Raw genomic sequence first — 17,535 nt, 5'->3', positions numbered from 1 at the left:
CTAAGTGGTTTTAGGTTTTGGAAATCACTGAGTCACACTTGCTTGATTTTTGTCATATTCAGGTTCTGCCAACCTCTTCCCCACCTTTCTGTTGTTTGATCTTTGATAATCAGAGGAGTGATGAGGCAAGACCAAAAAGACCATACTGTAAACATAAATGCTTTGAGAAGAAAGCACACAAAGTGCAGTAGGTATTCTAACTGGACGGGAAAATCAAGATAGAATTTAGCGTTGAATTTTCACAGATAGGAACTGAGATAAGAGCATTCTAGGCAAAGGGAAGCCTGAGCGAAAGAACAGAGATGGGAAGATTCAGAGTCAGTGATGATGCCTTCAGAGTGCCAGCCCAGGGTTGGCTCTGTCATTCTCCCCTATCTACAAAGGCTGCCTGGCACATTTCCCCCTACCCCCAGCCTACCAAATGACTGCTCTAATATTTTGCCCTGGAAATTCTGAAGTGAGCAATCTGATCTTAATTTGGTAGGCGATAGGAAGATATTAAAAGTTTTTGAGCGTGTGTCATGATTTTAGCTCTGCGCTCCTAAAATTTGTCTAGCAGGAATGTGTAGGAAGGGTTGGTGTGTGGAGAAAACAGGAGACAAAGGTGAGGAGGGTCAGTCTTCAAAGCTCAAAACTGTCCCATCCCTGAAATCTCAAGATCAAAGGCCCCAAGTCTGACTTTCATTTGTGATTTCTCAGCAGTTGAATGAAGGATGAGACATAAGAGGTGAAAGAGGGAGCAGGTGGGTTCCGTAAACACGAGACAGTAAACTTGATGCTCATTCATGGGTACAGTTCTAGAACAGTGTAGTAAAGAGCTGATAATGAGGGGAAGCTGTGTTTTTAGGAGCCATCACAAATTCTCTACCTCATCATTTCTTTCTTGGATGAATTTACCAGGCTAGTAGATGGAGAAAATGCAATAGACACCATGGATTAGACTGTGGTGGTGCATTTAACAATGTCTGTGACATTGTAGATGAGAGAGAACAATTTAGGCCAAATATGAGGATAGTCCCAGAGCATATTATTCTAAATTTAAAAAACTCCAACAAAAGAGACTAATAGTTTCCTACAATAAACCAATATAACTTTCCCTGGACCCCAACCCATGTGCAAATTCTTAAGACTTTGTTTTCATTAAATATATAGCAAAAGAACAAAACTTAACTGCTCCCTCTGGGAAGCAAGAATCTTTCAATTAAATGTAGCTAGTCCTGTAGGCATTTGTGGAAGTGCTGATGAGGATCAAGCTGACAGCAAAAACTCTCAATTTTAGTAGAATTTTCATAAGCACTTGGGCCTTTAAAAATGGCCGAAGACCGAGACCCATTAAATGTTCATATCAGCTGGATAAACTCCCAGGCCTTTCTCATTTGGAAAAAGGGGGTTGCTACATAGGATAAATCAGCTCTGTCCATGGGTGTCTTTTGTGTCACTGGGAAAGGAGTTTCTTCCAGAAAGACGGAACCAAGAGAGCCAGGGTCCTTGCTTCCCAGGAAGAGAACAAAGAGGAGGAAAGGAAGATATTCTCTCTTTATACTCTCTACCTGTTAATCATCAAAAAAAGAGAAATTAGGTTATTTGAGAAGTCACTTTCATCTTACTAAAATATTGCCAAATGGACAGGATGAAAAAGAACTTCGCTTTTTCTATTGCTTGCAAGAAAATATTAATTGAACAAACTTGCAGTAACAAGTTTAGTTTAGTTTCCCCTGAGGAAAAAGTAAGCCACAACAACAGTGGTGCTGAGAGACAGCCTCTGTATTGTACAGTCCATTAACACGAAGGAAAATAATTAGTTTTTTCAGTGATGACTGATGAATTATTTTAACTTTATAAACATTCAGGCTACATCAACAAAGTCGAGTTTCCTGAAATATTCAGGGCAAAGAAAAAACAAAACCCTGTGTTTGTTGATTACCTCAGCATTCAGATATTTGCCCTAATTATTCAATTTCCTTGATTCTACACAACTATTTCCATATACACTCATCAACTGACAGAATTATCGTAGAAATAGTAATTATGAAAAATCCTTGCTAGATTAAATATTTATTTCCACAGTAATTTTGGCTAACTTTCATTCATAGAGAATTAAACTGAATATAACAGTTAACTTTCATAAACATCAATCAATTGTAGCTAAATATCAATAATAATTTGCTTAAGCAAGGACTGTTGGACACTGGAATCGTTCTGTGAAACACGTGATTGTCTTATTTGAGGATTCTTCAGTGGAGAAAAGATAGTACTACGTTTTTGATATTCTTAATTGCTGGAGGTAATGATTCACTAAATTCCAACTTGGGCTTATCAACTCATGGGTGTGGGTGAATTTCATCATTGAACTACAGTAACTACCATTTCTAGACTGAAATTGAAGACCCCATTTTAACACATAAAGGGAGATGATGATGATTCTGCATAATTAATTATGTTAAAAAGGACAAATACTTCCTTGTATCTTCCACAGCCTTATTACTTTCTAACTGGAAAAGTTCTATCCTATGGAATAAGAAGTTGATTCTCTCTCATATAAATTCTAATTTTTTTGGTTTGAATTTCTCCATTTTCTTTCTAATTTCTGGAACAGTTAAGAAAATTTGGAATCAAGCTATCACATCTAATCAGACATTAAGACACCTGAGGAATCACAGGTTTTTTCTGGGTACCTGAGAAACTTTTTGTTTGTGATAAGAGCTTGTGAGATAGTGGTAATGTCAGACTTGGAGGCTGTGGCCACTACTTTTCATCATATGGATAATATATGCATGAATTATTAGACTTCTCATTTTACTCCTATACTGAAAAATTTTAATATGTGAATATTTAATATCCGTAGGTAGAATAAATGGCATAAGTTGTCAAGGGAGCTCAAATTTCCAAAGTAGTTTAGAAGCTTAGATTGCCAAAACCTTTAATCTAGTTGACGTTCCCATATTATAGGAAGAGTTGTTATTCTTCAACAGATAAGTATATTTCATAATCCTTGTGTGAAAAAATAAGAAACATTTTAGCATATTGCTTATGGCTTCTTGACAAAGGAACCATTTGACTGGCTCATTGGTGCTGGAGCTTGTGTCCAGACAGATGGAGTTCCCCCTACATTACCAAGTAAAGATAGTGCACGGTGTTCAGAGGTATGTTAGAAAATTACTTGCTAATTGCAAAGGGAAGGAACAGCTTTTACATTAGCAAAATGGTGGTTACCACTTTATACAAAGTATTAAAATTAGCATCACTAACAGTGAGACAACCTGACATCTTATGGTTCTTGATGTGGTGCAATATGAAGTACATAGCATCATCTGTGAAGTGCTCTTGCCAACAGTGTTAAACTTTAATCTAATGAAGCCTTTATACAAGGAAGTATCAGGATATAGGAACAAATTAAATGAGACTACAAGGAAATACTCAAATAGACGTATGATAGTGAGCACATTCAATAAGAAAATTGGCCTCGTCACTTCAAAATATTAATGTAATGAAAAAATTGTTCAGGAGACTGTTAAAAAAGAAAAGAAACTAAAGAGACATAATAGCCAAATTAAATCTATATTAATTATCTATTGCAATATAACAAATTACACCAAAACTTTGTGGTTTAAAACAACAAACATTTATCATCTCACAGTTTCTGTGGGTGAGAAATCTGGGTAGTTGAGCTAGTTGCCTCGCTCATGAGGTTGCAGTCAACTGCTGACTAGGCTGTAGTCTCAACTGAAGGCTCATCTGGGGCAGTGAGAGTGTGAGGAACCATTGCCAAGCTTGCTCATGTGGCTGTTGGCAGGCCTCAGTTCCTTGCTGTGTGGGCATTTCCACAGGACTGCTCGCAATATGGCAGCTGGCTTATCTCAGGGGGAGTGATTCAAGAAAGAGCAGAGAGTATCCAAGATGAAATCTATAGCCTTTTTATAAGTTAATCTTAAAAGTGACATCCTGTCCCTTCTACTGCATTCTTGTTCTTAGAAGCGATTCAATAAGTACAGCTTACACTCAAGGGGCCAAGGTGGCAGGATTACAGAAGGACATGAAGACCAGGAGATGGAAATCACTGGGGGTGGCTTAGAGGCTACTGACCACAAACTGTATAAAGCTTGATTGATTCCAGTTACAGAAAAAAAAAAAATCTATAAAAAGTATTTTAGGGATAATCAGGAAAATTTGAATATGAATTTCATACTAAGTAATACTAGGGAATTATTGTTAATATTGTTAAGTGTCAATGATGTGGTTATGTAAGAGAATGTACATATTCTTAGAAGATACAGGCTTGAGTATTTAGGTACAAAGTATTGTAATGTTTGTAACTTTTTTCTAATTATATACATGTACACACACATAAAAACATACACTTACACATGTACACATAAATACATTTACAGTCATGTGCTGCTTAGCAATGGGGTTACATTCTGAGAAATGCCTCATTTGGCAACTTCAGCATTGTGCAAACATCATAAAGTGTTCTTACACAAATCAAGATGGTATAGCCTACTACACACCTAGGTTGTATGGTACTAATCTTATGGGACTACCATTGTATATGCGATCCATCATTGACTGAAACTTTATGCAGCACATGACTGTATAGGTGGAAAAATAGATATAGTAACAGCAATGGTTGAATCTAGGTAGTGGGTTTGTGGATGTTCTTTATCCTATTCTTTCAACTTTTCAGTCTGTTTTGGAATTTTTTCTGATAAAATGTTGGGTAAAATGGTGTGTTAGTTTATCTTTACTTCTGTCTTCTGTCCAGCAAGTCCAGGAAAGCAAGTTACACAGAGCTACACAAACTTTTCAAACTTGTAAGGAGTGTTCAAGATATTATAGTAAAAAACTCATAATGTTGATAAATCCAGCATCCCCAGGCCCACTTCCATTGCTGTAATGCCTATTATATTCCTTAGTACCTGTGTTTACATAGTAACCATTTTGGGAAAAGATGAAAAGCTTTCTTGGGTGAGTAGAGGTCTGGGGATGTTCGCTACCGGGGATTGGATGACTTTTATACCCAGTCAGCCTGTGATTTTCTTCTCTTTTTATATTTTCCTTCAGGACTTTTATCAACTTTTCTTTTGGAAATTTCCATGTTCCCACCCTATGACCTCTCTCCTACCCAAATCTATTTTTTACTTCCTCGATGCTTCACCTTATGTTCAAACACTCTTGGATGGTGAATCTTCAGTCTGATTTGCATCTGCTGATCAGCTGTGTCTTCACTGGAGCTGCTTTGTGAGCCATCTGACAGTTTTCCAGAGCACATGATTTTCTGAGTTGTTAGAGATACTGTGCTTTCTTTAATCTTATATGTAATGCTCTATCTTTAAATTTTATCCCAGGCCATAGGTGCATATTCACTAAAATTAGGAAAATTGGCTTGTTTATTGTTTCTAGTTCTGTTGCAATATAATTGTGATCTCCACAGTGTAATCATTTATTAAATCACTTTTAAAATGATCTTTAAAAAGCTATCTATAACAACATTCAATGCTTTCAACCACGAGCTCATACTACCAGGAATAATTAATAAATCTGTGTTAAATTTTTCTGCCTTTTTTCTTACCAGTTCCGTTACCCTCTGTAGCATCCAAAACCATTATTGATTGAGGTTTCTTTCAGACTACTATATCTTCTCCTAACAGTATATTGGTTGTCAAAATGAACATCATTGAGAAAACTTAGTGAAGACTGATATGAGGCAATTCCTTCTGTTCTTAGGGATATTTGAAAGGAATGAGGCCTTATTTTTAGATGTTATATATTCTTCTGTAAAATCCTGGGTATTTTCATAATTTAACCCTAAGACCAGGACATTTCAAACAATGTGCCACTTAAAAAATATTTTTCTGATAGCAAAATTATTATAGATCCATGGTAGAAAATGTGGAAAATACAAGAAAGTATAAATGATAAGATAAAATAAAACCCGCCTTAACCCCACCACCCAGGAAAAATTACTGGTAACGTTTTGGCCTATTTCAAACCATCCTTCCTCCATTCACCAAGAGAGTGTATATGAGGTATGGTGAGAATGTCTGCATATAATAGGAGAGCAAAAAATAAAACAAAATGAACAAACCCAAAAAAGAATGAGTAGAAGAAGCCTGGGGATATGAAGGCCATCCAGAGCTGGTATGGTGGTTCCATAAATGTTTCAAAGATTCAAGTTACTCCTAGCCCATTGCTATACCGTCCCTAGGGTTCCTTACATTCCTAGGGTGCCTCATCTTCATGGTCCAAAATGGCTAACCTAGTTTACCTCTCATCTCTGCACTGTAGCCCGTAGGATGGAGGAACTGAATTGAATGGGGGCCTACTCTCTGCTCTTAAAAAAGACTTCCTGGAAATTTCATATGGAAGGATCCATATACATCTAATTTGCCAGAACTTTAGGCACCTAGTTGCAAGAGTGGCTGGGAGCAAAGTAAGAGGCTTAGAAAGAGAGCAAAAATATGAGAATAAGTGAAAGGCAATATTCCAATTTATATTGACAGGAATTATCTCTAGATGGTGGGATAATGGGTAACTTAATTTTTCCATGAACTAAGAATGGTTTGTACATTCTTAAATGGTTGTATTGTATTTTCTAAGTTTTCTGTAGTAAGCCTACAAAGAATTACTTTCTATAAAATAGCTGAGTATATCAGGCATTTTGCATTTGCTTTAAAATAATTAACTATTTTCTTTTTTTGAGAATAATCTACACAAAAATAGTACCGATGTTCTCATTTTGAAGAGAGGTAAACTGATCCTCCAGAAAGGCTAAGAAATTTTCCAATACCACAAAGTTTATGAGTGATGGAAACTGTTAAGCATTTAAAAAGATCTTGTTTTAAATTAGTGCTTATTGCACAAAGCCACAGTTGCTTCCTCAAAGGAGAAGAATGATGTTTATTAAGCACCTCAATGTAATATATACTTAAGATTCCCAGTCTACTTAATTGTCTAAACCAAGGATCAGCAAACATTTTCTGTCAAGAGCTAAAGCGTTAATATTTTAAGCTTTGTGGGCCAAGATGCAAAATCAGGAACATTATTAAGATACTTACATAACTGAAAAGAAAACAAATTTCTTTTTTTTCCCCAACCATTTAAAAATGTACAATCCATTCTTAGTTCATGGGGCTAAAAATTCAGGTGGCAGACTCTGGTTCACTGACCTCTGTTTGACATAACCCAGTGCAATATACGGACAGTGATTTGCTCTTGTGCAGATGAGCAAATAGCGACTTAGAGTGCTCAAAGTGTTCACAGAACTAGTAAATAGCAAGGCTGGGATTGGACCCATGTTTATCTGACTCCAAAACCTATGCCCTTTCTCCTTGGCTGTGCTGTAGAATACGTAAACTCGTATATAGAAATACAGATTTTCTAGTGGAAAAAAATGTCATCTGAAGGGAAGAGTATTTCCAGGCCCTGCCGGGATCATGTGGTTTGAAGTCAGCCACTTCCATCTCACCCAGCCATGGTGTACTTTAAGCAAGTTGAAGACCTATTTAGTAAACCAAGAATAAGCTCTTGAAAGAGTGAGGCTATGTCTAGTGGTAGGATTTATTTCACTTCAAGTAAACCTGGTCTTGCCCTTTGGCATTAGTAGGATCTGAAATCTTTATGTTCAAAGGGAAAAAAAGGAAAGATAATCAATATTTTAACTTTATTTGAAAACAGAGATTTTGAGAGATTATAAACAGTGTTTCTTTCCATTCCCCGTTCTATTTAAATTATATTGTGATGGTCTCTTTAAAGGAAAGGCTGAGAGGCCTGCGTTGTCATCCAAGGGATAAACATTGAATGCAGTGTATTAGTCATGAATGGCAACAAGTCTGCCCCTGCAGTGGGGACCTGAGTTGAGAGTCATGCTCTCAAAAACAAGAAATGACAGACTGCAGTTGGAGCTGACAAGGGGGGCCTTTTAGGAAGGTGTCTTGTGAATTGAGCAAGAAAAATGGGGTAACTGAGTAGCTTAAATGTTCATTGGTTCTCAGTAGCTGGAAATTTGAAGAACCTCAGTAGGGACAGAGTCACTGAATGTATATTAATCATAGCTCCCCTCTAAAGGTCTCCTGGCTTGCCACGCTTATTACATAGCTAGTTGTAAAATTCTAATTTTAACAACTCTGATAGGTGTGTATTGTTCCAACTTTATAGAGGAGAAAATGGAGGCTCAGTGAGATTAAGTAATTTCCAAGTTCACACAGTTATAGGTAGTGAAGCTGCATTCAAACACGAACTCAAAGCTTATGTCCTTTCCATCATACCATACTGCCGCTTGTACTCGTTAATGCCACCCCAGAGGGTGGTGTCAGACGTGTGCACAGAGCATTTCTTTGACTGCTTTAGCATAATTTTGCTTGTGAGATAGATATAGCATTTCTGGTTGGACTGGAGCCACAATTACACATATTTAGTTTGTGGTCCCTATATTCATTGAATATATTTGGGAAATGATGTCAATTTTTTAAATTTGAAGTTCAGATATTAAGCTACTGGAAAACTACTGAGAAAATAAGATTTTCCTCCCTTGTCTGCTGTTGAGACTTGATGCCTAACCACACTGAAAGACAATAAGTAAGTTGATTTTCTTGGTTAACTTGATTAAAAAGCACAATTCAAATATAAAGATTGTCAAAGTGAGGTCTACAGAAATGATTTGCTGTGAGGGTAGGACTTGCTTTGAGATGGAAGTTAATAGGCTTTATAAAGTTCTAAGTAAAACATTTAGAACAAACTTTTCAAGTCTTTTGAATATGGTAATTAAAGAGATTAAATAGTATGCGTTTTTGGCATCGAGGAATACAAGTGGAAATGTGAACAGCATTTTATTAGTTCGAGGCCTTTTATGATCTGAAGCTGTTTACCTTTCTAGTCTCATCTCTTGCTGTTTGCTATCACAGATTTTTTATTCTTGCCATAAACTTTATTTCCTTAAATGCACACAGTTCTTTCCTTTTCTCTGAGGCTTTGCCCTGCTCTTCTTGTTGCCAGGTAGAGCCTTCCTCTGTCTCCACTGAGCCAGTGCCCACTGGTTGTTCATCTACACTGGGATTCCTCTGAGGCTAAAGTAGGGGGCTGCCCTCCATGAGCTCAGAATCTACATGAATTTCTCTCTCTAATAGCATTTGCCCCATTGTCCTGGCATTTGCTTATTGATTTTCCCAGTAGGCTGTGAACTCCTTGAGGGCGGAGACTATGTCATTTGTCTCCATAACCCGATGCTTGGTCTCTAGCACACTCTCAGCTAGTGCTTATTAGGTGATTTAATGTATTAAGGTTTAATTTCTCTAAGAATGTGTTTTGCTTCTAATTCACCTGACTTTCTGCTTTTAGACAGACTTTTAAATATCAGACTCTTACAGTGGAAGAGAATTCACCACATCAGTTGTTCAGACTTGGCCTCACTTCCTTACTGTGGACTTCTCTCAGAATGGCGGAAAACCAGTTTACTTAACTTGCAATTCTCTTTGTGGTCAGTATCAATATAAATCATCAAAAACATAGTCATAGTTAAAAACATTTACTGGTAAAAAAAATAGATTGGAAAGTGATGCAATGTATAACTAATGATTAGGACTTTTTAGGAAAATATTTAAAATATAACTAATCCAAGGTTATAGCCAAATTTTAATAATATATATGCTCCTGTACAGTAATTTAAAGATTTTCTTTTTTCTGGCCCAAAAGTGTTTTTTATGGTTATTTTGGTTTTCGTTTGGTTTTGTTCTATCCAGAGTAATAAAACATAGCAAAATAGATGTAGGTATGTATTATTACCTGTTTTCTCACATTTGTGTTAAGAAGTGGAAAGATGGTTAAAAACCATATAGAAAGAGACAGAAAACCTAAATATGAATGATGGAGTCCTACACAACCTTTGGGCAGTTTTAGCAGAGTTCCTAGAAGGGGGTGTTCTCTAAGACCCAATCAGATGTCCAGTACCTATTTTTTAAAGGGAGCCTTCTCCTTCAAGTCAAAGATAGAAATAGTTTTACTTTGAAGTAAATTACCTGCATCTGTAATTTACCAGCCTTGCTCCTTGGGGTCCCAATGCCTGAGTTATCTTCTTCTTTCCGCTCTAAGTACAAAAGCAGAGGGTGTTTTGGGAAGCTTTTCTTCTCCCCTAATTCTTGGAAAGCCCCAATTCAAAATCTGGTAGTACCAGGAATTTTCCAGGTCTATGAGAAAAATTATGATGTCCTTGGGGCTGTTTAGCCTACCAACTGGAATCATAGGAAATGAAAATGAATAAATTAGTTCTGAATAAACTTTTTAAGTTCTGAGATAGCCCAATTTTTCCAAACAAAATGGGGGCTCATTATTGGCTGCATTAACGGCACATAAATTGGGGGGTTGATGTTTCTGAAGGGAGATTCAAGAACTTAACTGTAATAAGAGAGTTCAAATCGCATTGAGATAGTCTGCCAGTGTAAATGGGCCCAGCAGCAGTAACGTGTCAGAAATGTAGAAATTGACATTTCAGGACTGTCCCCTTAGACCATTTCCATAAAGAAGAGCTGCCCTTTTTTTTTCCCCCACAGTTGATTGAGCAGAGGTTTTCAGAATTGAAATGGTGGTTGAAATAAATAAACATGAAATGTACATGGTTATTTTATTAAATGCACATTTATTACTGACCTCCCCAGCTCATTTCTGCCTTCAATTTCCTGTTGCTGTACTTTTCAGAGTTTCATATTCAAAGTGATGGTGGGAACATTTAACATAGAAGCCAACGAATAAATTTATCTTCTCATTCCCACCATGTCCACTCAACCCCCACTGTGTTCAGTAGAAACATTTAATTCAATGATTCAGGGAACAATTTCTTTTTTTTTTTTTCCCCACTTTTTTATTTATTTATTTATTTATTTTTTTAATTAATTTATTTTTTTTTATTTTTTATTTTTTTAATAAATTTTTTGTTTATTGCAGTTACATTGGTTTATAACATTGTAAAAATTTCAGGTGTACATCATTGTACTTCAATTTCTGCATGGACTACATCATGTTCACCACCAAAATACTAATTACAACCCATCACCACACATGTACCGAATTATCCCTTTCACCCTCCTCCCTCCCCCCTTCCCCTCTGGTAACCACCAATCCAATCTCTGTCCCTATGTGTTTGAAAAAAACAATGGTTAGATGCCATGGAAGTAGGTGGCAATGCCTTAACCGTATGCGTGTTGTCAGGCCCGAGGGCCTCTTCCATCCTTGTCAAGGGGAGTGCTAACCTTCTCTCCTTTCATACAACACTCAGGGAACAATTTCAATGTTTGTATTTAAAATAAGAAAGTAGCTGAAAAGGAAATATCATGGTCAGTAGAAAAACATGACTTATTGAGTCTACATACAGGTAATAGTTTTGAAAGTTTATCCATATTTTGGGAAGTGTATGAAACTGACAAGAATTGTACTGAAATAGCCAAATAGCCATGATAAGCAAGGAGCTGACTTTGGTTTGGATACTGATGGTTCTCAGTAATCATGGTGGCTTTACTCTGAAAGGAAGAACTGCTCTCCACCTTACTTTAATAGTGTGGAGCCTTGCCTTCCTATAAAGGTTAAATTGTCAAGTTCTTTAGATGAAATAGAAAAGGGCCTTTTACTATAGCTTCTCGCTGACCCAGTCCCATTGAGGGGAACCCCAATGTAAAGAGGGAATTGCTCCCCAATATTAGCCATTTGAATAAAATTTATATCAATCAATAAAAGTCCCCCCATTATTTCCAAAAGCATTCCATTCTTTTCTATAGTTAAGAGATGCAATATCTAAGTTTATAATTCTTGAGGATGCCATTTTAATAATCAATTTCACTAAGTGACATCCCTGTCTTTTTCCAAGGTATTTCAAATCTAGTTTTAATTTAAATCGGCACTTCAGGAACAAATTATTTGCTAAATGCAGGTGGCAGACCATCCCTTTTCTCTCTAATGTCCATCTGTGGAGCGCTTTGGGCCTTTACTAAAATGATGAATTGATATGTCTGGTGGGAAACAGCTTGTTACCCAGAACAGTGGTGTACATAAATGAGAAGCCTGCACTCTGCAACAAAGACAACAGGTGGTAGCTTGTAATAAGGCATCTGCGGATGTTAAGGATTTTTTAAGCTATTTGATTTTGTTTTCCCATTTTTCTCCATTCAGCCAAGAGTTTTCTTGTTAAGCTAACATCTCATTTGCTAAAAGATTTGTTGTGTTATTAGAGACGATGCCTTTACAGTTCAAACATATCCAAGGATCCTTTTTATTCTGACACTTGTTACAATCATGTATTAGCTAACAATTGATATGGATCATGCAGTTTCTCAGGAGGCTCAGAACACAACTTTTTTGAAATGCTACCTATGTCCTTATTGAAGTTGCTGTTTCAAAGAGAAATAAGCACAATGTAGCATCTGTAACACTTGTAAGGAAACTCATACTAATTTTTAGTCAATAAGCAGGATAATTACAATATAACGTCTTATTTTTTATTTTTATGGAACATATATTGTGAATCCCAGACTTTCAGAGTTAGAGGGGATCTCAGAGTTCATCCAGTCCAGATCACCAGTTGATGAATGATTTAGTTTCCTTGTCAAATAGTCATTTTGCACCTACTTAAATTCTTCCAGTGATAGAGAACTTACCTCCTCTCAAAGAAGCCCATTGCATTTTCGGAGTGTCTCCTGGCCCCCTTTCTGTAACTTATCTCCAATGAACCAATCTCTCTGTCACTTAAAAGTGACTCAGTTTATTTGTTCACTAATCATTTATTGAACACTGACTCTGTGCCAAGCACTTAGCCATGTTTCTGGGCTGCGTGGATGAAGAAGACACAGCCCTTTTTTTCCAAAGAGCTCATGGTTAAGTGAGGGCAGCAGCAAAAGAAAAACAAGAGATTATGGTACAGTGTGATAAATGCCATGTTGGAAGTAAGCACAGAGTGACACAGCAACATATTAAGAAAGCACATAACCTGGAAGTAAGCACAGAGTGACACAGGAACATATTAAGAAAGCACATAACCTGGACTTAAGCACAGGCTTTCAGGAGGAGGTGACATTTAAGGTCAGTCCTGAGGGATGCACAATGAATTAGAAATATTAGAGCAGTGTAAGATTTTTAAAAAGAGATTTAAAAAAAATACTTCCTTATACAGTTGAATTTTCCAATTCATTTAGAAATGTCATAAATTTATGCTGTGACCAAACTTGTTCAAACAAACAAAAAAGAAGGAGCAAAATATCATAGATTCTTGGGCTTCATAAGAGATACTTCTAGAGACTTTGAAACTGTCCAGATTGTCTGCTAACACAGATTTGCCATTGGTCACCTGAACTCCCTTCACTGGCTAAGTGGCTCCAGCCTCACTCTCTGATTCACACTTGTGCTCTGGGCTCTACGTACAGTATTCATTTGATCTTCACAGCGGTGCTCTGAGGTAGATACTGTGATCTGCATTGCATGTCATGATTCATCTGGGTCCACTAGTTACAGATAGTGAACCTTGCATTACTAAGGTGGAACTGTATGATTTGTATTGTATGAAGGTAATGCCCCCAGCTGGTGACTGAATGTTATAAGAGCACATTATCTGGGATACCGTCCAACTTCTATGTAGCTTAAACCTGTGGAAGCAGGCCATTTGTTGCCCTAGAAGACATCTGAACGGTAACAGAGGGTGCCATCTCATACAGGTTTCTGGCTGCTTCTTCCTTCTGTGGTTCTTGTGGTCTTGGTCAATACTGGCAAACGTGTTTCATGGCACTGGTTTCTCACTTGCCTATCTTATAAGACACAAAGGTCCATGCATTGTATTTGAGTGGCAGTTAGCAACCATTTGGGACTGCCTCTAGAATTTTATGTTGGATTATAACAAGATAGGTAGAGAGAGAGAGAGAGAGAGAGAGAGAGAGAGAGAGAGTCATATACTACATGATGTTTCAATCAATGACAGACTGCATATGTGATGGAGGTCCCATAAGATCAGTACTATGTAGCCTAGGTGTGTAGTTGGCTATTCCAACTAGGTTTGTGTAAGTATACTCTATGATGTTCACACAACCACAAAATTGCCTAATGACACATAAAGGGACTCATGACTTTGTGTATATATATATGTGTGTGTCTGTATATGTCTGTGTGTGTATTATGTATATATGCATACATATATATCACTTTAAAGTGTTAATTTCTTCGCTCCTAATCTGTATAAATATGTATTTGTGTATATATGTATGGGATGTGTGTATTTGTGACAGAGTATGTATTATATAACATTTTTTAAGAAAAAGCAAGCATTCATCAAACTCATTCTTTTGTGAACAAATTAGGATATTATCAAGAGATATTATCTTGCCTGCTATTTAGGAGCTTTCTGACCTAGTGTTACATCGAATGTTTACTCTAAAAAGTATGGAACACTTTAATATTTTTTAAAAATTTACAATATTGGGGCCAGCCCAGTGGCGTAGTGGTTAAGTTCACGCGCTCTACTTCGGCAGCCCGGGGTTTGCAGGTTCAGATCCCTGGGGTTTGCAGGTTTGAATCCGAGGCACGGACCTACCCGCCACTCATCAAGCCATGCTCTGGCGGCATGCCATATACAAAATAGAGGAAGATGGGCACAGATGTTAGCTCAGGGCCAATCTTCCTCAGCAAAACGAGGAAGATTGGCAACGGATGTTAGCTCATGGCCAATCTCCCTCACCAAAAACAAACAAACAAACAAAATATTAGAATATTAATGGAACTGTGTTTAAGACTTTGGTGCATTTTGAGATCAAATGATAGTTATGAATATAATTCTAGCATAGATCATCACTAAATAATCTATAGGTATAAATCTTTCAATACATTTTTTTTTTTTAATTTTTGGAAATTGTTAGTTTTCAATTTAATTTAAATATGATTTTGTAAGAATAATTGCTCCTATATAATAAAAAGGTTTATTTTAAGTGCTTTTTTTCCCTCAGAGAATACAAAGAGAGTTCATGTGATCAGCATAAGAGTGCAAGATGGTCACCATGTTTGCGTGGGTGCATACCAGGTCAGGCAGTAGCAATTTTGTTGCCATAGTGACCATTTAGAAACTAGTTTAATAGGCTATCTAGGCAGCTTAATATAAAAGAGCTTGGGCCGGCTCTGTGGCTTAGCGGTTAAGTGCGCGCGCTCTGATGCTGGCGGCCTGGGTTCGCATCCCGAGGCACCACTTCTCCGTACAACGCGAGGCTGAGTCCCACGTACAGCAACTAGAAGGATGTGAACCTATGACATACAACTATCTACTGCGGCTTTGGGGGGAAAAAAATGAATAAATAAAATCTTTAAAAGAGCTTGTTTTTCAACATTATGTCCTCAAACCTAACTAGTGACTAATTGAAATAAATGTTTGGAGGAAAGGGGCAGGTCAAATCTTCAAAAACAGCAGTCACACCCCTAACATGTGTTCAGCTTGAATGATGCCCATCTCCTGACTGCCTAGCTGAAGTAACAGTTATGCCCACCATTGAGCAGGTGGAGAGGAGCACGGAACTGCCTGACGCTGAGCAGGGAATTCTAAACTCTAATTCTTAGTTCCACTACCATCTCTCAACTAATGATCCAACTTGAATTTGGAAGGCACACAAAATTCTTTCCTTTTACAGAGAAATAATAAATTTGAAACAAAATTATAAATACGGTACTTGTTACATATGTCCATGGAAGCCCCTTGGTTTAGTTTTTACCTTTTCTATCATTCCACTTAGAACTGAGTCTCTTGTTCTGTTTGAGAGAAGGATAATAAAGAGGAATCAAGAATAAGAAGGGAGAATAAAGAATTCAGAGAAGAAAATTGTGTCTTCATGTTTAGTTATTATTAGGGCTATGCATATTACTATACTCAAATAATTCACTTGTGGTGAACAAATAGATTTGTTTATGTTTTTACTTATTTTCAGAAATCGTTTTTTGTTGTTATTATTGTTCAGTGCTTTTTTCCCCCAAAATACCATTTGACAAAAAGAAAAATTAAAAGAATGACATATTTCCAAGATTCTGTGACAAGACTGATGATATAATGAGCCATCATTCTAGTGACACATTTTGGGGAGAGAAGAGGAAACTATTAAATATATGCAGTGACTGTAAGGCAACTTCTAATTATAGGAATGTCAAAATGTGAATGAATTCATCTTAGGCATGAAAAAATATGGAAATAGGGAAGAAAAATTAAAATAGGGAGTAAGAAGATTGAAAGATTAAGAGGAGAATGAAAAATATAATACAGGTTGTGCAACAGTTGCTGTCATTAGAATTTTGTCCTGATGATAAACATATGGTTTTTAAAACATCTTGAGAGAACTTTTATGCCTATTACTAACTTTGATAGATCTTATTTATACCTATAACTAGGTTTATTAATTTTGAGTCACATTTAGTTATTGCTCCTAAAATAAAATGTGTGCTTAAACTTTAAGTATACTAATAAAAATAATTTGGCACCAAATTCTACTTCTCTTTGTTTTTGGCAGCAAGGATAGATGCGGTTTACTAACAGAAAGGATGAAACAGCATCAGGCTTTGACACAAATTCTGAAGGAATATGAGGAGCTAACAATTAGGCAGGTCAATAAATAGCCAGACAGTTAAATTTAAGGAGAAGACTATGTTGGGAGCAAAACAAGAATATGAATTCATACATAGTCCAATCAAAATGAAGTCTGCTGAGCCATTTGCTTTGCCAGAGTTTATTAGTCTACAATAAAATATCTGATAATGCTTCTTGAGGATGCCAACAAACTCTCCCTTTGATAAGATTGGGTTAAATTTCAGTTATATTATCACATTTTGTTGATTATTCTGTATTGATCTGATTCATCTGTATTAAAGGAGATGTGAAGAAAAAGAACTCTAAATTGACTTTATTTAGAAATTTAAAAGTATAGTGGTCCAGCTGCCTTATCTGATCCATTGTCCTCCTCCATACACTGAGCCCAAAATACGCTCATGGGCTCTTACCATATCCATTTTTACAGATGTTTCTCTTATGCAAGTTTGGCAAAGGACTGCTTCACTAAAGATAATGTACACGTTTCAACTTCCATGCTTTTTCTATGCTGTTCTCCATGTGTGAGGTACCTTTTCAGATCATTATCATTATCATTCCAGATATCATCTTTCCAGAGTTGTTCCTCCTCCAAGGCTCTCCTTAAGTACCACTTGCCGTGTAATGCCTTTCCTGATTGCTCCATCTGAAAGTCTCTAAGGACTTAATTATAAGTATTACACTGTGCTTAAGAGTGTTGTCTTTTTTAGTTAAAAGCAATGACACCAACAACCATTGGTTTGAATCCCAACTCTACCGCTATCTAGTCTCCATAAGTTTTAGAAAGTCCTTAAGCCGTGGTTTCCCTTATATGTAAAATGGAGACATTAAATTAACAACTTTGTTACAAAGTTGGTGTGAAGATGAAATGAACTTGGCATATAAATAAGCACCAAATGATAATTTTTATGATTACCAACATGGCACTTAATATCTCCACTCTTTCTCACCTCTTACCT

The 17,535-nt window shown here is 36.7% G+C and overlaps 1 protein-coding gene and 1 non-coding gene across 3 annotated transcripts in view; one reads left to right on the top strand and one right to left on the bottom strand.

Moving 5' to 3' along the window:
* The window catches only part of PRKG1 (protein kinase cGMP-dependent 1), a 1,223,752-nt gene that overhangs the window by 785,848 nt on the left and 420,369 nt on the right, over positions 1-17,535 (top strand). The window lies entirely within an intron of this gene.
* Positions 11,133-11,259, bottom strand: LOC147916856 (U6atac minor spliceosomal RNA). The gene has a single exon (XR_015552600.1). It is a non-coding gene; the product is annotated as a U6atac minor spliceosomal RNA (small nuclear RNA).

The sequence above is a fragment of the Ceratotherium simum genome, chromosome 6 (genome assembly GCF_057802395.1).
Source record: "Ceratotherium simum simum isolate JZ-2026a chromosome 6, ASM5780239v1, whole genome shotgun sequence".
NCBI lineage: Eukaryota > Metazoa > Chordata > Mammalia > Perissodactyla > Rhinocerotidae > Ceratotherium > Ceratotherium simum.
Note: the sequence above shows the minus strand (reverse complement) of the source record. Positions and strands in the feature narration are given on the sequence as shown.